This window comes from Quercus robur, chromosome 8 (assembly GCF_932294415.1).
Source record: "Quercus robur chromosome 8, dhQueRobu3.1, whole genome shotgun sequence".
Classification (NCBI taxonomy): domain Eukaryota; kingdom Viridiplantae; phylum Streptophyta; class Magnoliopsida; order Fagales; family Fagaceae; genus Quercus; species Quercus robur.
Genome location: NC_065541.1, coordinates 29,149,563 through 29,172,682, shown reverse-complemented (window position 1 = coordinate 29,172,682; position 23,120 = coordinate 29,149,563).

Genomic DNA, 23,120 nt, shown 5'->3' with positions numbered 1-23,120 from the left:
CTTGTTTGAGTTCTGTACTTCCAAATCCGAGGTCATCGATGGTTTTTCCTTCAAACACGCCGAGTTTTTGTCCGTAAAGGAAGGTTAGAACTAAAATGGAATTATATTTATTTCCAATGCCCAAAAATTGGAAGGAAAAAACATAAAGACTTATTATTATTATTATTATTATTATTATTTTTTGCTAAACTTAAAGACTTATATATTATATTATTACTTTATTAGGTTCATGTATTATGGTAGCTTAATATGTACTATTGGTATTATCTGTTCTAACCTTTTATAAATAAATAAAAAATCTTTTCTTCTATAAAAAATTAAATAAGTAACACTTTAATCTCTACGGATTACTAAGTGGTTCCTAAAACTTTATGATATTCATGAGATCATGGATGTCAATATCTTAAAGTTACTCTCAAGGATTTCTCCATGTAATAATCTAATGTGTATGAGAAAGGATTATAAATGCTCAAGAGAATAGTCCAAATACTTTAAAAAGTTTTGGAAACCTCATTTGTCAAAAAAAAAAAAAAAAAAAAAAGATATGATGCTTTGCTTTACGAGTAATGTTTTGCAAAAGCATAAATGTACATTTATTTTTGTACGATGCACTGATTAATCAAATACAATTAGTAAACTGAAAATATGGTTTTGCCTTTTCTTCCTAAATGAGATAGGATTTTCCCTTCTTGTAATTAGAATTCAATTTTTTAATAATATAATTAAAATTAAAAAATAAAATAAATCATAAAAAATAATTTTATTTTTTTCTTTTTATGGAAAAAACAATTTTATGTGCATGTTACAAAGTTATAAATTTTAATACAAAATATAGTAAATTGTAAAGACCCCTTATGAAGTTTGGGGTTACTTGGATTTTACACCTTGAAATTTGGTTTCGTTAGCAAAAATCCACCCTCCGTTAATTTAAGCTATTAAGTGACACGTTGGCATGCTAACATGTAATTTTTTTTTTTTTTTTGCCAAATCAGCCCTACAAAATGACATCGTTTCAAAGAAAGCAAACGACACTACTACTAGCTTCCAAAACGGCGCCATTTCACCAAAATCAAAATAAAAAATCCAAGTTTTATTATGACAACGTTGTTAAGGACTTTTTTTCACGCCACATGATTATTTTATTGACGACCCGCACAATATCAATATTATTATGAATTTTTGGATAAATCTCTTTCAAAGCCCAAAAAAAATTATACTATATTCAACTATAAAGGTCAGGCTCACATGGTCCACAAGATCTTCACTTCTTGAGGTGAACTTTCGATCCACATTTCCTTTACATCGCATATGGGCTTAAGGCTTGGATCTTTTACTTCATCAATTGGGCACATGTCCCACCACATCATCACAGTCCATGGTTCAAGCCCATGGCAAATTATTTCATCAAAACCCATGGTTCAAGCCCATGGCAAATCATCTCATTTTCAGCTCATGATCTAAGTTCATGAGTATCAATAGGAAAACTTTGGGAATTGTGGTTTGGAGGGCCAAGAAGTATGTTTAGTAAAACTCTACAGTTTAAATTTGATAAAAGAAACATATTGCTTGGCATGTCTTCTCCAATTCCCTGAACTTTGACGAGTTAGTGTGTAGCGAGTAACATCTAATAAGCATCCTATATCACATAGTACTTAAATTGATAAAACTCTCCAGCGCTCTTTACCTAAAACTTAATGCTCATCATATGATACAAATTTGGAAATCTAACCTGTGGTTGTCCTTTCCCTATAGCCGTGGGCTTATTGGGCTTGGACCCCCAATTAATTTGTACTTTGAATTGGGTTTAGCCCACAGTGGGAGGTCCCAAAAGGGGTTTGGCTAGTAATGAGCACTGTTAGGTAGTGCTATGGTGGTTATTTACTTAGAAGACCAACTAGCCTAGGAGACTAGTGAATGGTCGAGATGCCCTGTTTAGAGTCCGAGTTAGACTACCTTTCCCCAAGAATATTTTTTATCCTCACCTTTTTTCTCTCGTGTTTCTCTCTTCCATCTTAGGTTCCAACCCCTTTCTTTTCCCCATTGCTTTGCTTTTATACTTTTGCTTTAGTGGGGCTATGATGATGAAAGAATATTTTATACATGTACATGGGTCCTCCCACTTGTGGGGTTTGAGTGGCTTCTCAGATCTGAGCTATTGTTTTGATCTGTCTAATCACGTGCTAAGGAACCCACAATTTTGCTATTGAAATGATTTTCTAGTAACTTGTGTTGGATGCTGAATCTTGTGTTTGATGAGCAGACTCCCCCAAGGCACTTCCTTCCATCCTCAATAGTATTGGGATCCTGTTCAGGTATTCGTGCCAAGGATACGTAGTTTTGTGTACCTTGCTAAATGTTCATTACATTTGAGTCGGACTTAAATTTAGTGGTGCTTGACTTGGGCCTAACATGGGCCCGACTTTTGTCCTTTTACAATAGCCCCCCATGTTTTCGTCTCTAGTGTGTGGGGAGGGAAACATGGTCACATTCTCAGTGCCTTGGAATGTGCGCCATTGTATCTGTCGCATCTTGGTGACACCAATCGTCAGATACTAAATGCACCGGATTTGATAGCTTTCTTCTTCGCATGCTTCTTGATAGTTGTCAATGATCAATGACCACGATTACCTACCCATTAAGCTCCCGAGGTACATGAAAATCAAGGTGTGGTGTGGGCGGCAATTTTCCTGCCCACTCCTTTAATTTCCTCCTTATAAATATCCATTAGGAGTCCAGATTTCATTTCTTCTATTTCAGTCCTCTCGAGCTCCTTAATTTCTTACATTCCTTCCTACATTCGCTTAAAGAGATGTTATAGCCAACCAGAGGGTTCTAAGGACTATTTTTGTTCCTTTGATAGCTATCATAGAAGGTGGGGTTAGGTTCCCCCTTAGTTCTCTTTCAATACAACTCCTTAGGTTTTATAGGCACAACCCTGATAAATGTACACCAAATCTCTCCTATGTAGTTACGTGTGTAGATAAACTTAATAGGTAGTTTGGCCTAAAGCTGACCCACTGTGACATAAATTTTGTCTATAATTGTTGTGGTATCTTTCCTTGGGCTATTAATTCAAAGTGCGTTAAAGCCGAGTAAGGCTGATCTCATTCCTTCCTAATTCCATTAGTAATTATTAAGGGGATTGTTTTAAAGGTTACAGGGAACTGGCATGCTGAGGAGATCTCATGTTTGACCTCCCCAAACAAACTAGGTCTGTAGATCTTAAGAATTGTCGTGTCATCTTTCTCAGCTTTATTATTCATTTGGCATTTGTACTATTATTCGTGTCTTTTTTGCTAATCTCTTTTGCTTGGTTGATTGTTTTGTAGATCCCAAGTACATGAAACTGAACATAAGGTTCGTTGAAGTGCGGGACCTCAATAGGATACTTCAATCTGAAGTCTACATACATTCCGACGGCCAACTTTGGGCATTCCATCTCATCCTCGGTTATATTCCTTCGTACAGAGGCTTCCAAGACCCCGATGATACTTTAAGGGCCAAGCATCCTCTTTTCCCTTACATCAACATTTGGCTGAAGGGCTTCTTGCCTAACATCTTGACATACAAAGCTTAGCAGGTCAGCCCTTGTTGACGAAGGAGAGATTCTCCTCCACCTTTTTTGGATGGTACAGCCGATCTGAATGCAACGATTGAGGAACCCGAGGGTAATGAAGGACCCAAGGCTAAAGAAATGGTCCAATGCAGAACCTTAGTGGTTGACGATTTCGTTGCCGCTCCCTGTGGTGATGCAATGCAAAATCCAACCTCTTCCCTTCAACCAACCGTAGTGGTCACACCTCTTTCCACTTAGTAAAACAAAAGGTTGGAAACAGCGCCAGGCCAAAAGGACCAAACGACCGAGATCGTAGTTGAAAGGCCACCCCAGTTAGGACCTCATTCGACCCCTCAAGCTACTCCAGCCACCTAAAGCGGGCTAAATACACCCACTTCCTCCCTTTCGCCTCCACCGTACACATACAAGTTCAAATTGAGTGGTGGCCCACTTCCCTCCATCGAAAGCACCTGTCAATGGAGGAAAGGCGAATGGGGGTGGATTATTGATAGTCTCAGCAAGGCTTTGCTTATGCTTGCCGATATGGACACATGGGAGGAATAGGATAACGAGAACGCCCTGTTGGCAATTAAGCGGCACACCATTGTGGTAAGATATTGGAACTTTAGCTCTGACCCTTCCCATTTTTTTCTTTCTTTTCTTTCTTATTTGGCATTCAATTTTGCCTTACTCTCTCCACAGGCTTGCCAAGGGGTCCATGTGCTAAAGGCCCGTTTGAAGAAGGTTGTTAAGGACCAAGGAAAAAAGACTGCTTTTAGGAAAAAGCTAAAGATTGAACTTCAGACTTGGTCAAGGGAAGTTCTCTGAGTTGAAAGGGCTCAGGCCGTGCCTAAGAAGAAGGTAGACTCCTTGATGAAGAGAATCGAGGAAACTAATGCAAAACTGGTTGAGATGGAGGTGATGAAAAAGCACCATGTAGAAGAAGAACATAAGTTCTATGAAATGGGCTTTTCTAATGCTAAAAACTCGGTCACAGACGTGGGGAGGGATGCCCAGCTTGGGAGCTTCACAGATGGTTGGGTGGCTGCTTTGGATGCTCTCCAAGTGCCACTAAACTCCCCTCTTTGAATCATGGAAAATGTCCCTTACCCCGCTGACTTGATGAGGATTAGGATTTCGAGCCATCAACTCGTGTTTCCACAGAAAGGTTTCCTCATGTTGGGAATCATGGTAGCATAGACAAGGATGAGCTTTTCCTCAGAGGTCTAAACTGCTGCTTCTTAGACCAATGTTGTGGAAGTTGAGGATGATCCTCTCCTCACAACAAGTGCTCCTAAGGTGGATCCTCTTCTGCCTCCAACACCTCAAGTGATGGCTCATCTTCCTCCTCCCAACGATCTTGAGGCCAACCCTCCATCACTGCCAAATGTATCCGAGGACCACAAGCCTAGAGAGCTTCGCCTCTTTTTTTTTTTGTTTTGTTTTTTTTTTTTTTTTTGTTGTTGTAATGTACTTAATCTTTATCAATGAGGAGTACTTTTGCGTTATTTGACTAAGTGTTATTGCTCATCCTTTTTTTTGTGTTTCGATAATGTGCTAAAGAGAGAAAGAGTGTGTTAACTCACAGGGTATAAAGACACTCCCAAGCGCAATTATCCAATACAAAGGTCCACTTCACTACTAAATCTGATAATGGAACTTCACTCACACGCTGAGAATGGCTATATTTTTTATTAAATTAATACATAACTCTTGTTTTACCAATGATCGTGATTAGGATGATTCCATCTCCATACTCAATTGTAAAGAATCCTTAAGTTTCTACCTAGTTATTGACCGAGGTCAAGTCAAGGCTAAGCTTCTACCTTTAACTAAAGAACTATTAGGTTTCCACCTATTTAGTAACCAAGGTCAGGCTGAGGCTGGGCTTTTGTCTTTAACAAAAGAATTGTTAGGTTTCCACCTAGTCAGTGACCGAGGTCAGACTGAGGCTAGGCTTCTATCCTTAGTCTTCTTTGATCATAGACATGGGCTGATGCCTTTGAACCCTTCAATCTTTAATACTACTAAATGTGGACCCTAAGTATGGAGAGTCGATAGACTAAGAAGAAATAATCCTTAAACGTGAAAAACATGTAAAATTCTTGAATAACATCATTCTTCATTCAGTCCATTAATATTAGTATATGACGATTTAAGGAAATGACATGCATATTGAAAAATACTTCTTCAGGTTGGTCATATTCCATGAACAAGGTACGACCTTTTCCTCTAAGTCTTTTAAGTAGTATGCCTCTGCCCCTGCCACTGCCACTGAGGTTACCTTATAAGGACCTTCTATAGCCACCGCATTTTGTACCCCTTATGACTTGGGTCCCTGTTCCCTAATGATGCTGAAATTCTAAGACCCAAGGTTGGTTTAGGGTCCAATCAGATTACGAATTGACTTAAGAGATGTTAAAATAGAAAATATAACTTTTTAATGAGCTAAAAATATATTTTTGGAAAATAAAGGCCAAAAGAAACCCTAAGCCTGCATACGTAGGCATGAACCTGCGTACATAGCTTAAGAGCTTGCATACGCAGGCATGAGCCTACACACGTAGGTAGGGTTTCGGAAGCACCAGAAAGGCAAGTTTTTTGCATTAAGATTGAGGTTTAGAACGAATCTCACATCATCTGGGAGCCGTTCCAAACCCCCATTTTCACAATATAAATAGCCATACATGATACCTTTCAAAAACACACAGAAATCCCACGGGAAAACACTAAAATTTATTAGAAATAGTGAATCAAAGAGGGAGTTTTTTACAAAACATCCTCAAGTCAATTTATTTAATTAGATCCTTTTCTGGCCTTGATTTTTGAATTTTAAGATTACTAATCGCATTCTTATTGATTTGTGATAGATTTTACTAAAGGGAACAGTTAAAAAATCAAGCTTGAAGGGTTTTGTTTTAAGGTATTCTTTCTTTTCTTTTCTTTTTCTTTTTGACTTTAATGTTTCTGTTTGTTTTATTTTTTTTTGCTTTTATGTGTTTTAATATGTTTGTTTAGTCAAGTCTATGTAGTTTTTATGTTTTATAGCATGTTATAGGTTGTTAGATTTTTTATTTCGAACTTATGCTCTGTTTTCTATGTTGCTGTGTTCTTGGCTAGGGTTTCTAAGCTAAACCTGCATATGCATAATTCAGCATGTGCACACAGGCCAAATTATGCGTACACGGGCTTGTTCATGCGTACCTGCCCAAAAACCCTAAATTAAGTTTCTGTTTTGTTTTCTCTGCTTGTCTCACATGTTAAGCTTCTGTTTTGTTCCTCTCACATGTTGAGCTTCTGTTTCACATGCTTATTTATTGGTTTGTCCTTCACATATTAGAATTAGGGTTTATCTTATGTTGTTTTATTTTGAGGCCGCTATAGGTGTTGATTTGCTGCAAGATAAGCGAGATAAGTCATGCATTGGTATGAATATGCATTTTAATGATGTAGTTTGTTTGTTTTATGTTTGATTTCATGTTTAAAAGCTTGGGACACATGTGATGATCTATGTTTGCTTGCCATACTTATGTTTCTACCCTAAATGGATATGATGATATGATGACAATAACATGCTAGGGTTCATGCTTGGACACAAGATGCTATGCTAGATGTATGTTAGGGTTTATGATGGAAATAGGAGCATGATTAGGGTGTGTGTTGTGATGAAATGCCTTGATGATATGACATGTATGCTAGATGAATGCTATGGTATGCCATGATAGATGTATGATTAGGGATGATTGATGCCATGGTGATGTGAGAGACCTCAACGAAAAGCCTCTCAAAAAAGAGAGATTTGAAGTATCCCCAGTGGAGTTGCCACTATGAAAGACCTCGACAAAAAAAGAATGTCCCTCAAAAAAAGAGATTTGGGTACCTTTTAGGGCACCTCTCTTTTTTGGGTAAGTGGTATGGAGTCGCCATTTATTTTTTTATGCAAAAATAAATAAATAAATAAATAAATAAATTATGTGATTGAATTATTCTCTTCATTGATTGAATAAAAAATTACATATCTTGAAAAACTTGAAAATTACATAGCTTTGGGTCATAGTTACAACCTACCAAATAACTACATGGCTTATTGTCCTAGTTACATTCTACCCAAAATAAATAAAGACAAGGCTAGATCTACTTAACCAATGACCTAAATCCGGAGGCTAGGTTACGGAATGGGAAGGTGTTAGGCACCCATTCCACCCAGATAGAGTCTGGTCTTCTAGACTCTTGTGACCAATGTACTATGTTATGCATGTCATGTATGATATGTTGAACGTGTGAAACAAAAATTAAATCACACAAATTTATTTATGAATGAAGTCTTTTCTTTTGAAAATAATCAGATTTGTTTTGGTGATTAAAAAAAAAAAATGATTTTGATTTGTCAAAAATACTAGATCTGTTTTGTAATATGTAAAAAAAAAAAGTAGTTTTTGGAGAGAAAATTCAGATCTGTTTTTATTTGATTAAAACAAAGTCTTTTGATTTGAAAAAGTGCCAGATCTATTTTTAGAACTTAGAAAAATGGTTTTTTGATAACAGAAGAATCAGATCTATTTTATGATTAAAAAAAAAGGTTTTTTGACAATAGAAAAGTCAGATATGTTTTGTATATGTTTTAAAAGGATGAAAAAGATTTTTTAAGAAGAGAGTTTCACTCATAATTTGAATTTATGCAATCATGAATTAAAACAACACAAAAACAGTAGTACATGATCTCTTTCTTTACTTCAACAATTTGCATGTATTAAAAAATCAGATTTGATTGTTAAGAAAGATACAAATCAGTTTTGATTTGAGAAAAAATTAGATCTGCATCTCATAAAGATGCAGATCTCTTTTTGTTTGAGAAAAACTCAGATCTACATCTAAGAAAAATGTAGATCTGTTTTTATATTGAGAAAAAAACTCAAATCTACACCTAGGAAAGATGCAGATCAGTTTTTATATTGAGAAAAATTCAGATCTACACCTAGGAAAGATGCAGATCTGTTTTTATATTGAGAAAAATTCAGATCTACATCTCAAAAAAGATGTAGATCTATTTTTAATTTAATGAAAAAAATTGGTTATATGCATATAATTGGAATTAAGAAAGAGATCATAACAATTATATAAACAAAATCAAGATCATGCTTTAACAAGACAATGATTAATGATTCATGTTATGGATAAAGGAAAACATGCATCATCATAAACATGAAACATAAAAAAGAATAAGGTGATTGAAAACAACCTCTTGTATGAGCACTCCTTATTCTTAAGAGGATGTTTTAGGGTTCAAAGAAACCTATTCAGTTATCTTTGAAACCTATAAACCCTAATTTAATTAGCAAATCTCAAAGAGGATCATCAAGCATCAACAATTTGAGAGCCTCAAAACGTATGCCTCTCAGAGCATGAAAAAAAAGGTCCTGAATTATGAGGTTCGGTCTCTATTTATGGAATCTAGAAGACTCTAAAAAATAGGTATGGACGATTAGGGTTTGAATCCAGACGCATCCTTTTGCAAAAAGATCAAAAATAGTATACATAATCGTCACCCAAAGGTCGTTGAGCCAAAGCCCACATCAGGGAAATTTGGCCCTTTTAGAGTGTTGTTCGGCACTCCAAATTTGCTAAATTGGCCTTATGGCTCCAAATGTAGTTTTGTGTTCAGGTGCCATTTGGACTCCTTTTTTAGGGTTTTTTGGCTAGACCTTGTACCTAAACACATTTTCATCCTCTGCCTATGATTTTTCATCTCTCTTTTGGATAATTTAGGATATTTAAGGACAATTATCTTGTAGATAAATACCCTAAAATAAATTTAGAAAAAGTTCAAATTATCCACAATTTTATTGTTATCCAATCATCCCTTTTATTCACATGCATGCATCCCTATTTTAAACATTAATTTTCAACCAATCACAAAATCATTTAATTAATTTTAATTCTTTAACCAATCAGAATTAATTTAAATTGATCATGTGTGGTCGATTCTACCTAGACACAATGCATGTTGACCTTGCAAACTTGATCATGCGATATCTTTCAATCCGATAGTCCGATTTGATAACCGGAAACACCGCTGTGACCATTAGAATTTCAAGATCATTTTTATGATATGCAATAAATGAATTAATGCAGGTAATGCAAAGACAGAATGATGCATGTAATGCAAGAACAAATTGATGCCTGTAATGTAATTATGATTTTTGGGGTACATGGATTGGTCATTCAAGTCATTCTTCTTTATTAAATTATGGGTGCAAAATTGAGTGTCTACAGGTGAGTGATTATATGTATGCCAGTGTGTGTGTGAGTATAGATACAATATTGAGTATGCTTTTAATAGGGTTAAGACATAAGACACAATGAGGGAAGTCAACCTTAGGGTTTGCTGGTTTGGGTGCCTAACACTTTCCTAAGACCATACCTTAACTCCGAACCCATATCTCTGGTAGTAAGATCAAAAGGTCCTTCCTCGAGAGGATACTATATATATGGTTCCTAGATCATTGCAAAAACTAGGTGGCGACTCCCCATTGTGTCCACAGTGGCAGCTCCACTGGGGATAATGAGTTTAATTCCTATGTGTTCTATGTCTTAGTCTTAATAAAGGCTTATTCAATACTTGTTGCACACACAAATCACATGGTTCTTTTGTCCCCTTTACCTTGGTTGGTGATGAGTGGGAAGATGGAAGGCTCTATTAAGGCCCAAGTCTTTTGAAGTTTATCCCACCAACTCACAATGGTTTGCCACCAACTCACAATGTGTGCCATTGCCTATGATGGGCTTTAAGTACGTTAATGGAAGCAGCCTCCTACTCCATGTTGAAAGCCAAGCATGTGGCTCAGTTCATAGAGAATAATATCATCTGCTGATATGGGGTACCCCAAGAGATCATTTTGGATAATGGCTCCCACTTCGAGGGGGAGGTTCAAAGGATTATGGAGTTGTACAACATTGAGCATCACAAGTCTTCACCATACCGACTGCAAACTAATGGGGCCGTAGAAGAAGCCAATAAGAACATCAAGAACATCCTAGCCAAAATGGTAGTGACATACAAGGATTAGGCCGAGAAACTTCCATTTGCTTTATGAGGTTACAGAACTTCTATTCATGCATCAACTAGGGCAACACCTTACTCTTTGGTCTATGGTAGTGAAGTAGTGCTTCCAATTGAGGTGGAGATACAATCTTTGAGAGTGATAGTGGAAACCAAGGTCTTAGAAGAAGACTGGAGGAAGGCAAGATATGAGCAATTGGCTTTAGTAGATAAGAAGAAAGTTAGGGCACAATACCATGCACATGGATACCAAAAGAGGATTGTTAGAGCATTTAATAAAAAGGTGAAACCTAGAAAACTTAAAGAAGGGGACTTGGTCCTAAAAGTGCTTATAGATGAAATTTTCGATCCAATAGGAAAGATGAAGCCAAGATGGTCTGGTCCATTTATTATCAAGAAGATCATATTAGGGGGTGCTACAGGGATTACAGATTTGGATGGGGAAGAGATGCTTTGCTTAATCAACATGGATAGACTCCGGAAATACAATGTTTGAAAAAGAAAAGAAAAGACAAAGCTTGCTAGGTTGAAAACCCAAAAGGGTGGCCTAGGCAAAAGTTAAGGCAAAGACCTCACTGGATTGAAAACCTGAAAAGGCGATTTGGGCAAAAGATAGGGGAAAGACCATGGTCATGTTGAAAATTCCTTCAAGGACGTTATGGACAAAAATTACATTGCATGGAAAAAAGAAAAGAAAAAGAAAATAAAGATAATAAGCAAAGATAATAAATAAATGATTGTCTTATTGCTTAAATTAAAAGATGATAAATTGTTTCCATAGTGGATTTGGAACATTTCAATCCTTTATTAAATTCCAAAGAAAAGACATAGGAATCATAAGGTGCAGAAAAGTAAAATTCGAGCCAGATCAAATTTGTCATTCAACCTTCTTCCTTTTACTGGACTTCTTATAAGCCTTTTCATCTATGAGGACCCACTTTATGTCATCTTGTAGCCACTTCTGGTACCTCGAAGTTGGGTGAAGGAATTAAGGAGGACGACTGTCCCTAGTCACCCTTAGTCGTGGCCAAGCTTCACGGATCCTGCTCAGAGTCCTATTAGTGAACTCTAAGGTATGGAAAGAGCCATCATCGCTAGGAGGTCCTTGGTGGTCACCAAACTATTTGGCAATGTGACATGCGGAGTAGTAGGAGCAATAGTGAAGTCCCACCAAAGGAATACAGTTTTCCTTGAGGCTACGGTGAGCCATGCTTGAGATGTGCCACCACTCCACCACTCATTGGATGTCTGTAGCATCAATATGCTTCATAAGGTTAGTAAACTCTTCAAAGCTCATCTTAGCATGCTTGGGCCTATGGTCACAATAATGCTTTGGAAGATATTGACTAGGAGGAATAGCAAGGGGTTGAAACAAATAGAGCCTCTCAAACAGCCATATCTACAAAAGAGAGGAAAAAAAATGGGGGGGGGGGGGAGAGAGAGAGAGAGAGCATGAGTGAAAAAAAAAGGAAAGATAAAATAAATAAAAAGAAGAGAAAGATAGAAAAGACGATATAAGGTGCCTCGATGGGTTGAAAACTAAAAGGCGACCCATGCAAAAATGAGAGGAATCCCACTAGGTTGGAAACCTAGACAAAAATTGGGGATCATACTTGAAGGAGGAGAGGGTTCCCTGCAAAGAAGTTTGCTTCCTTCCTATGAAACGCATCCAAGCCATTAAGGGTCTAAACTAAGATCATGCCTGCAAGATTTCTGTTCCACAAATTGGCAAAGACCAAGCACATCATGTGATCTACACAATATGTCTCATGAACCAAGAAGTATCTTGCAAGCATACATAGACAAAAGGCATTGAGAAACCCGGAATGCGGTATCTCGGTCATTGGGATAGCTAACCGAGAAAAGTATGCAAAGATGAGACAAATATTCAAATTTCTAACGACACACCACTACTTTGCCTTTTCAAGGGGAACACCCAACAAAGCTTGAATCAAGATGGGAAGATCACTACTCGTGGTAGGAAAGACAAGGTCGTTCACCGAAGGTTCACCTATAATTGCACTAAATTCCTTAAGAGTAGGGCATATCTCTACATCATTGGATTGGAAAACATGTCGAGAAGGGATCCAATAATTGGCAGCAACATGAAGAAGAGGTTCATCCACCTTGATTTAATGGTATGGAAAACTGCAAGAGAGGCCATTAGGAATGACAGCCTCTTTGAAACTAGGACCAAGCCTCCTAATCCAAGTTGAGACTTTGAAATGAGAGAATTCTGCCATTGGAAAGCCTTAAAGGAGTGTTTTCTAGGAAGAAAATACGTTTGGTGAGGTTTGGGGGTCCCCACCGGCTATTTTATACTAAGGAAGGGCGGCTAGGGTTTTTTTGACATGCGGAATGCGTACGCATGGTCAAACTTACGTACGTAGGGCCAAGACTACGTACGCAGGCTCCTTTACATGTATGCACGGTGAGAGGTAGAACCCTAGTTTTTCTTTGTTTTGAGTCTGGTTTTCTTCCACATGCTTCTCCTATGGATCGTATGGCCCAAAGGACTATTCAATACACAACTCAAGCTTAGATTTTCAAGCATGAAATACTAAGAAAAGCATAGAATTGTGCATCTATTCCCATAAGTTGTAAATTAAGTACACATCCCAAATAAAAGCATGAATGTGAAAGATGTTCTTAAAATACAACCTAATGTCTCAAATCAAATCCAAAGTGCATAAATGTGTACTAAAAGGAAAAATAATAATTAAAAAAAAATAGTTATGCTATGCTATGCTGTGTGTGTTGTGTGTCTATCTGTCTGTCATGCAAGGATCATAAAAAACGCCTCTTCCTTGGTTGGTAACTAGGGGTTGCCTCCGAGTCTTCACCACCATCACCATCGTCATCATCATCATCATCATTATTGGGATAGGCTAGTCCTCTAGGGCTGTACAAGTCCTTTGAATACCATGTCACCTCCAACTTGAGGTTCCCAGCCAGCCAAACTTGCTCCTTATGCTCCTGGATAGTGGGTTGAAATTTGAAGGAAAACGAGTTAGAATAAGCAGTTGAAAGATGCAAGAGAAGAAGAAGCAAAGAAGAAAGAAAAGAAAGAGAACTCACCGCTCATGTGCCATCCGGAAAGGGATAGCCCATGACATTTGTGTTGTGAGGCACGAGATGCTCCTTAGTGAAGCCGTCAGGGCCATAAGCGTAGACTGTCCAAGGCAAATGAGGAGGGTCAATAGGAATGCTGGGAGTAGGGGCATCTTGGTACAAGTATTTCAGTTGAATGTCACTATGTAAAAGAATGCAAAAGAAGAGAGTAGGAATGGAAAGGATGAGAAGAAAGAGCAATACCTCGACAGTAAGGGGGGGCATGGGGTGAGTACGGTTGAACTCATCATAGTCTAACTCCTCCTTAAACTGGTTGACATTGGCCACACTGGGACTCCATAGGGCGTACTCAACGTCAAACATAGAGAGCGGGGCAAGCATGAACTCCAGTGGATCCATAGGCACCTGTGGGGCATCCTCGCCCACTAGTTGGAAATGCACTTGCTTCGCCAAATAAAGCACCCTTAAGCCCGCACTTTTTAAAGGTCGGGTGATCTCGGAGGTGATGACAATAAATGCCTCCAAGTCAGGAGTTGCAGCAGGAGGGAAGCCGGCCCATGGGTTCTAATTGATCTATAAAATGCATGAGGTTAGAAAGAAAGCATAAGAAACATGTGAAGAACACAATAAAAGGCATTGAAATTTCAAACTCACATCATCAGAAGACAACCCTTCAAGGTGGGCCCTCATTGCAAGGGAATTCCTAAGACTTTGGTCCAACCCTTGAACGATAATATCATATCAAACAGTCCAGCGCTGAGAAGAAGAGGGAGGCATGAATACAGTTTGCAAGGACATAGTGTACAAGGCATGAATACAGTTTGCAAGGACATAGTGTACAAAGCATAAATACAATTTGTAAGAACATAATATACAAGGTGAATACAGTTTGCAAGGCAAAAGAGAGTATGAAGACAGTTTGCAGGAGCATGTATTATAGCTTTCCTTAGCATGTACAAGAGCTATAAAAGAAGAGAGAAAGAAACTAACATCCAGAAGCTTCCAAGGCCCCACCAACTGGCGTAAGGTCCCCCAGTTGAGTGTATCTAGGCATAAGTATAGAAAGGCAAGACATGCCTGCCCCTAGTTAGCTCCCCTAGCAACCTCGAAGTTACGAAAGAGGGCTAGCCACCTCAAAGATACAGTTTGCCCTCCATTGGCAAAGAGATATGCCCCTAGAATGTATAGCAAGAATGCCCTAGCCATCCAAGCACAATCCACAACTGTCTCCTGGGGAAGGGGCCGATAATCCGCCTTAATATCGAAGTAGCAAATTGTGTCTAAGGAGTACCTCCTCCCAAGCAAGTCAATCACTAGCCGAGTGCCCAACTTGCCCTCTAAGTTTATGATGGTATCGTCATGCCTAAGGCTAGTCATGCGGTGAAAATCACTGGGAGTCACGGTTATCCCCCTCTTAGCAATATGAAAGGTGGGGGTAGTGTCCCACCACTTATCGTCAAGAGATTGCACCAAGATGGCATTCGCTGACCTCTCCAATAGAAGGCAAACAATGGGCTCAAAGCCCGCAGCACGAATAGGAGACTTCGTCGCCTCAGCAAGTTTCCCATACCAATCAACCATGCGATTGGTGCTACCCCTACCAGAGTACAGGGAGATAGCTTGCAAAAAGAAGTGCAGTGATGTTAGATTCACTGTTTGGATCAAGGAACAGTGAAAAGAGAGTTTTAGATTCCCAATGAGGTGCAAAATGGTGTTAGAATCACATTCCAGATGCATAAATAATGAAAGGAGGTGTTAAATTTGCACTTGGATGAGAAACAAATGAAAAAAGATTTTAAAATTGTCAAAGCAGGGTTTCTGCCTAGCGGTGTGCATGCGTGAGCCCAAGCTTGCGTACGCAGACACTAAGCATACATACACAAGCCCGCATACATAGGAAGAGAGGCTACGCATGCATGAATCTAAACCGCATATGCAGGCTCGTGTCTTGGTACACATGAACCAATGCAGAGAGGTGTTCTTCGACATTTTCAAGCATATCTCAACCAAAATTCATCCTAAACATGTTCCTACCTCTCCTATGGTGTCAAGTTTTCATTTAAACCCATCCCACAACAAAACCTAGGCATTTATATGTCCAAAAATTGATTAAAATGGAAGATCAGTGGAAAACTCAAGAATGAAAAAAAAATGAAAAACTCACCAATTTGCCCTGGGCATTTGCCGAAAGACGATCCTCAGGCCGGTATGTCAACAAAGGCAATTCCAGCAGCCTCACTGCCCCCACTCCAATGAGTGAGATTGAAGGCATCGCTTGAGAGCATGTAGGAGGTATTCTTGGACTAGGGTGCCATGGAGAAGATGAGAAAGTGTAGGAAGGGAGAGAGTTTCAAAGAGAATGTGAGAGGGAAGAATCAGATGGTGAAAAAGGGAGAGAGAGGGTAGAAGCCTTTGTAGGAAAAAAAAAGAGAGAGAAGTTCGTAGAGAGAATATAAAGGGGTGAGGAAGATGAAGAAAAAAAGAAATGGTTGGTAATCGTTAAGGAAATATGAAAAGGCGGGAACACACTTGGTGACTAAACTACATGTAGTTTAGGCCACCACTAAACTACTTGTAGTTTAGCAAAAAAAAAAAAAAAAAAATCCCTCAAAATCTCCAGTGGGTTCTTGGAAGGTACGAAGTGCAGAAGAAAAATCCAAAATCATGTCGAAATGACCAAATCAGTTGGGTAAAAGACACAAAGACCACACAAGCATCCATAGCAGATTGAAAGCATTAAGAGCATCCCTCAATGGACCATAAGTCACCAAAAGGACTCCTTAGTGAGTTCAAATTTTGAAACAAATCCTCAGTAAAGAACAATATCATGAAGAGACTCCCCCGTAGGTCCAAGGCATAATGGAAACCCCCTCGTAAGTTGTGAAGAAGATAATCTTCGTAGGTTTGATTAAACCCCCTCGTGGTTAGGGTTAACACAAGTTTCCCAGTGAACCATGAAGAAAAAGAAAACCTTACCCAGTGGATCACACACCCTCAAAGACTTCCTTATAGGTTAGAATCACCAAACTTCTTAGCAAGTTCTTTTTTCCTAATAAGGAGACTCCCTTAAGGGTCACTGAGATTTCAAGAAGATCATACTCCCCAGTAAGCTCCCCTTTACCATCCCTTGTGGATCATTCACCCAAGACTCCTTCGTGGGTCAAAACAGACAGGACTTGTGCACATATCTGGAAGGAATTGAACATGCTGACACATCATACAGACTTGTGCACATATCCCGAGGGAATTGAACATGCAGGCACAATAGAAGAGGTAGAGATAGAGATAGAGACCAAGGTCACCTTAAGGCAAGAGCCTTTCAAGAACAAGTAGAGATAGAGATGGAGAAGATAAGAGGCACAAGCCACCCAGAGAAGTTTGAGGCCAGAGCCCCCAGATGGACACCACAGATATATATCCTTTCAAGCTCATAGGAGCACCCTTGTTTGTTTGGTTATTTGAGCTAGTAAGAGTACCTTTGTTTGTTTTTCTTTTTAAGTGACTCTAGGATAACGAGTCACTTGCCTTTTGCTTGCAATTGGCAAAACAGGTTCTAGGATAGTGAACTTGTCGTTGCTTGTTTCCTGTGAAACAAATGTGAGAATTCAGACATACAAATCCCATACAACTCAGTGGAGTTGCACCCCGCCCCATGTATGCGTGTTGTGTGCCATGTGCGTGGGTTGGGCTCGAGTCATACGTCGAAACAAAATGTTTTGTCTCTTATTCTTTTAATTCCATGAACAAAGCTCACGAATCAAAAGAAGGGCATCTATAGACACTGCATTTTATACCCTTTACAACTCGGGTCCCCGTTCCTTAGTGATGCTGAAATTCTAAGACTCAAGGTTGGTTTAGGGCCCAATCAGATTATAAATTGACTTGAGAGGTGTTAAAATGGAAAATATAACTTTTTAATGAGCTAAAAATCTATTTTTGGAAAATAAAGACTAAAAGAAACCCTAAGCCTGCGTACTCAAGTATGAACCTGCGTATACAACCTAAGAGCTTGCTTACGCAGGTAAGAGCCTGAGCACGCAGGTAGGGTTTTAGAAGCACTAGAAATGCAAGTTTTCTACTTTAAAGACTGAGGTTTGGAACGAATCCTACATCGTTTGGGAGTCATTCCAATCCCCCATTTTCACAATATAAATTGCCATACATGGTACCTTTCAAAAACACATAGAAATCCCACGGGAAAACACTAAGATTCACTAGAAATAGTGAATCAAAGAGGGAGATTTTCACAAAACATCATCAAGTCAATTTTATTTGATTAGGGTCTTTTCTGGCCTTGATTTTAAAATTTTAAGATTACTAATCACATTCTTATTGATTTGTGATAGATTTGACTGAGGGGAACGGTCTAAAAATCAAGCTTGAAGGGCTTTGTTTTGAGGTATATTTTCTTTTCTTTTTCTTTTGACTTTAATCTTTCTGCTTTCTTTTATGTGTTTTAATATGTTTGTTTAGTAAAGTCTATGTAGTTTTTATGTTTTATAGTATGTTAGGTTGTTAGAATTTTTTTATTTCGAAATTCTACTCTGTTTTTTGTGTTGCTGTGTTCTTGGCTAGGGTTTCTAGCTGAACCCACATTCGCATAATTCAACATGTGCACTTAAGTCGAATTATGCGTACGCAGGCTTGTTCATGCGAGTAGTTTTATTAATAAAATGATGTGATGTAACAACGTTTGAAGTTTCTCCAGATGAGACTATATTATAGAAATTTGAAAAGAGGTTTCTTATATTAGTTAGGATTGAAATTATGTAAGATTTGTTGTTGTAGATTAAAATGTATTGGTCAAACACTAAAGACTCCACAAGCTTTTGTCTAGATCCGTTATAGGGGATCTAGCCCCTTTTATCTGTATGCTATATCAATGCAATGTGGTGGGTAGATTGACGAATACAAATTCTCTGTAACATTTTTGGTGTTTTACTTTCTATTCCACCAATCACAACTTGCCATATATTTGTTTAATTTTCTTTATAAAATGGCCAAAGTTTAAAATGGAAAAAAAAAAAATGACAAGTTGTGATTGGTGAAACATAGAATCTATATTCATTGATTGAGTATAGTGTGGCCGGCCTGATATTACATATAGTAAATGGCAAAGAAAAAAAAAGTTGATTAATGTAAAAATGATAGATAACTAATTACAATTAAAAAAGTTAATGAATTCTCTAAAAACATTTGTTAGTAAATCATATTATATATAATAAAAGTTGGGCTTAGATACCGTGGTTGGACCAAGTGTCTTCACCAAATTGCAGAAATTTTATTAAATTTTTAGATTTTTAAATAACTAAAAATTCATTCTTATCATTAAGCTGTTTATTTCATGAGGATTCTAATTCATACTTATCATTAATTAAAAAAAAAAAAAAAAAAACTACTTCACATAAAAGAAAAACTACTTCACCTCACGTAAGAGTTTTTTTAGTAGTTTATCCTTTTTTTTTTTTTTTTAAAGCTACTTCACTCTACTTCACCTGTTTCACGTAAAAACTTATAAATTTATTTCTTTTTTTGTAGCTAATAACATTAACTATTTTTTTGGGATAAAGTATACCTAAACTTCTTGATTAGATAAGCTCATTTTTCTCTTTTGTTCATATCAAGTAATCTACTTCTTTTTTGTTCATATCAAATTATTTTCTTCTCAAATCCCAGATCTACTAATATTCCTATACACTAAGCTATTTAGTACTCCTGTCATTATGTGAGCTCACCCCCACAAAAAAAAAAAAAAAAAAAAAAAAAAAAACTGATTAACTTCGCCCGTCACAAAAATCTATAAAATGCAATGCAATGGCTCAAAACAATAATCAACTCGAAGAACAAGAATACGTTGACAGAGAATAGTGGTGGTGAGATTATGAGCACTAAAACCTTTGAATTTTTGATTCTCTGAACCAATTTTCAGATATAGGATTTCACCATATGAGTCAGGTATACCCACCCTTCTTTTATTTTATTTTATTTATTTATTTTGGGTGTGAGGATGAGGTAAAGAAAAAAAGAAAATATTTGAATTTGAAAAAGAGTACAAATAAGCTGAGTTTGATTTTTTTTTTCAATTAACTCAAGTAGTTCCCAATATAAACAATGCAACACAATCGCCAGAAGCTTGATCCAATGATCAGGAGGAAGAACAAGACGTCCAATGATTAGGAGGAAGAACAAGATGAGGAAGATGACCATTAAATGGTAGCATCAAGGTATTGATCATTACCAAATTTTTTTCAAATATAAATGTAATAGTGATCTTAAAATAAATAAACTTATATAATTCTCTTAGACTATATCTAGTTATATATAATGATTTAATTAAGTAAATAAATCTATTTATTTACTGTTTCTTAAGTTTAAATATTACTAAAAAAAATACTAAATGATGTAAGTGGAAAAATTTTAATTCTCTAATTTAATGAAATTAATTAGGTTAGAGATAAAATCTCTTTGGAACCTGTGGGGATCGGCCCAAAATAACAGGTTGGGCATTGGACCCGTCCGAGGACACCGACCCGTCCGAGGAGTCAATGTGACTCAAGCCATCCATATTCAAACGTCACTGGGAACAAAGACGCCATGTCCAAGGAGATATTTCTCCTTGGATACTGAAAAATCGGAGCAAATGTACATCCCAGCCACTGAAACACCTCTCCTAGATACGTGAACAGGAAAGAAACACGAAATATCTAAGTAAAAGCTGCCACCGCCACATTGAATGCACTACAGCTACTCTCCCGGCCGCATTAATGTGGAGAAGACCCCCGAACAGTACTACCTTAGCTACCGCAACTCACAAAGAACAAAGAGGGGTGTCTGATAGGACAGATGCTCAGGTAAGGGTTTAGATGATCGACAAGTGTAAGGCCCAGATGAGAAGAAAGGGCCTATATAATGTGTATAAGTCCCTGTAAGAGGGGGCATGAAAAAGGAGGGGAAAAAGAAAAAAGAGAAAAGACTATTGCAGGGAAAGAGGTCTTGCTGCATTACTTTGTATCCAGAAATTAGGTTTTGTCCTTATCATTCTGGGAGATTTTGAAACGTAATGACTTTGTTTCTTGTTCATATATTCCCTCAACCCATGCAGTAATCCATTTAGCTTACTTAAGCCTAGTTCTTAAACCCATACTCTACAAGAATTCATTGTGTTGGATTTTTTGGACCAAGACTTGAACAACAAGAATTGGGCCACCAAATTGTCCACCCACAGAACCATATAAAATATTTAAATGAAATAAGTTTTTTTCGATTTTAGATTTACAGATAAACATTTTATTATAATTTTTTTAATTGAATCTTTTACCAAACCATGTTTTAAATTATTTTATGGATTGCATTTATATATTCAATCCTAGGCATTTTCATTTATATATGTGTGTATATTGTGGTTTTTTATGTTTTAACTTAAACTAAAAGAGTACTTCACTTAAAAAAAAAAAAAAAGTAAAAGAATAATTTATTTTTATTATCTATTTTATTATTTAATTTCAATGAAACTAAGAAATATTTTCTTATTTTCAGTTTACATGCAATTCTTGATTAAGCCCTATGCATCGTACGGAAATTTTTGTACTTTCTTTTATTAAAAAAAAGATATAATTTTCTTATCTTCTTCTATAATTTCTAAGTTGATAAATTGGATTACAATCCAAATTCTTCATCTAATCCTTTATTTTTAAGAGTAAATAAAATCCTATCTCCAAAATAAATGGATTGCAGCGCCATCATTTTGTTTAGTTGATTTTTTTTTTTTTGAAGCCAACCCTGTCATTAATATATAATTAACTTCATAAAAAAATAATTTATGAATTGTATTCATCTCATTTTGGGTATTATTATTGTTGTTGTTGTTGTTGTTGTTGTTGTTGTCTCACACAATACACATTCATTATATAACTTAAAAGAAAAATATTCATTTATTTCTATTTTATTATTTAATTTTAAGTAAATTAATTATAAAATTATCTACATTGAATTTTGATTAAGCAGTGTAACGAACATAATGCTAGTAATTTTAAAATTTTTTTAATGAAAATAAAAAATTAACTAACTTTTTTTTACAACTTTTTATAATTACAATGGAATTGGTATTAAAACTTTTTTAGAAATTCCAAAAAACACTCATTAACTAGACCCAATTACAATTTACCACATAAAATATTTGTGAAAAATGGTATTATAAGTGGTGTAGTACTAAAATTCCTTTGGAATGAATCCATAAACCTCATCTCACTCTTCAGATTTCAGTCAGAATACTGCATGACTTTGTTCCAAAGAATTTTGCAAACCTGACAAACAATTTTTCCTTGGAATTAATTATAATACTCCATCCAAAAGAAATGTCAGTCTTACTTGTATTGGTTGATTATGTTTTTTTTCTTCTTTAAATAATTTTTCTTTGTTGTGACATACACTGACTTATTCTTTGTCAACTGACTTGGATGTGCAAATCATCACGCTAGATTAATCTAGCATTGTGATAGCCGCCCATTTGGCCACTTGTCTCGCATGCTTCATTAAAATAAATAAAAGTACCTGTATTAGATGATGGGAAATTGAAAGTAAACTTTGAAATTGTAACCAATTTGTTGCTGTTGCGTGATGTGCTTTTTTCAAATAAAAAAAGTGTTGCGTGATGTAAGTTGTTTTATAGGCCGTATATATTTGACAAGAAAGGGAGAAAAAGCACCTAAGAAAAAGAAAAAGAAAACAAAAGAGAATCAAAATAATATAGGTTATCTTTACTTTAGTGAAGTCTTTGTCTTTGCTTGTGTGGAGTCTTTTTTTTTTTTTTTTTTTTTTTTGGGTTGCTTTCAATAAATCAATTTCCACTCCCCCAACTTTCTTTTTCTAATTTCTACTAACTGTTTATAAACAACTTATTTTTCTTTGTCATAAATTTATCATAATTTTAATGTAATAGACCTTGAGTAACTACAGACCACTTTTATTTGAATTTATCATTTTTTTTTCCTACTTATAATTTATCATAGCAAAATTATGAGAAAGTTGTATTAAAAAAAATTGTGTTATTAAATTTTTCTCGTTTCTACCTGGAATTCAACCTTCTTCCTCGTATCTCTCTCTCTCTCTCACTCAGCCCATTTTTCTTAAAGTTATATGGACGTAAATTGATAAGGAATTGATAAGCTGTAGTAGTTATAGGTAGGGACCAGGGCTAGAGACTAATTTAACCATTAAAGTACTTATCAGATAAATTGTTTTCAGCGTATAAGCTCTGAACACTTTGAAATCGGCCTCTTATCAAAAAGATCAAGATTCAATATTATATGTTTCTAAGGTGACGCTCACAGTGACGCAAGCTAGTGTAAGGTATATTTTCATTGCTTCTGTTCTGACTCCTGACTCCCTGAGAGCTTAACCGACAAGTTTTGTTGCCAGCCAAAAATTGGGTTC